The following is a 528-nucleotide window of genomic DNA, read 5'->3' on the forward strand; positions in this document are numbered from 1 at the left end:
CTGGGTCATTCCATTTTATTACACAGAACTTAATTTCTGAACTTATTTGTTTTGTTTTCTTTGTATATATGGATTACTTGGGTTGTTACCGACATCTGGTGAAAATTTCATGTGAACAGCACCTTTAGAAATATATTTACTGAGAAAAATGGTGACGTGTTCAATACTTATTATACCCGCTGTATGTATATATATATATATATATATATATATATAATTACATATAAATAATAATACATAATAATATAATACAAACATAAAAAGTAAATACAAAATAATATAAATGTAAAATATAAAAATACAGAATTATACATAAAATCTATAATAAAATAAATAATAAAAAAATAATAAAAAGTAAGAATGATTAAAAAAAACATATATTAAAATAATTTATTAAGAAATAGGTTGTGTGGTTCTGTCAATACCTATAAAATGATGTTATCAATTCATATTTAATAATAACCTCTACTGTTCAAAAGTTGGGGGTCAGTTTTTTTTTTAAGATTTTTTTTTTTTTTTAGTAAAGAT

General features: G+C 20.5%; 1 protein-coding gene across 2 annotated transcripts in view; it reads right to left on the bottom strand.

Annotated features, from left to right (window-relative positions):
* LOC107696017 (double-stranded RNA-binding protein Staufen homolog 2-like) overlaps positions 1 to 528 on the bottom strand; it is a 57,296-nt gene that overhangs the window by 2,880 nt on the left and 53,888 nt on the right. The gene's annotated exons all lie outside the window — the stretch shown is intronic.

The sequence above is a fragment of the Sinocyclocheilus anshuiensis genome, unplaced genomic scaffold (assembly GCF_001515605.1).
Source record: "Sinocyclocheilus anshuiensis isolate Anshui unplaced genomic scaffold, SAMN03320099.WGS_v1.1 scaffold786, whole genome shotgun sequence".
NCBI classification, from domain to species: Eukaryota; Metazoa; Chordata; class Actinopteri; order Cypriniformes; family Cyprinidae; genus Sinocyclocheilus; species Sinocyclocheilus anshuiensis.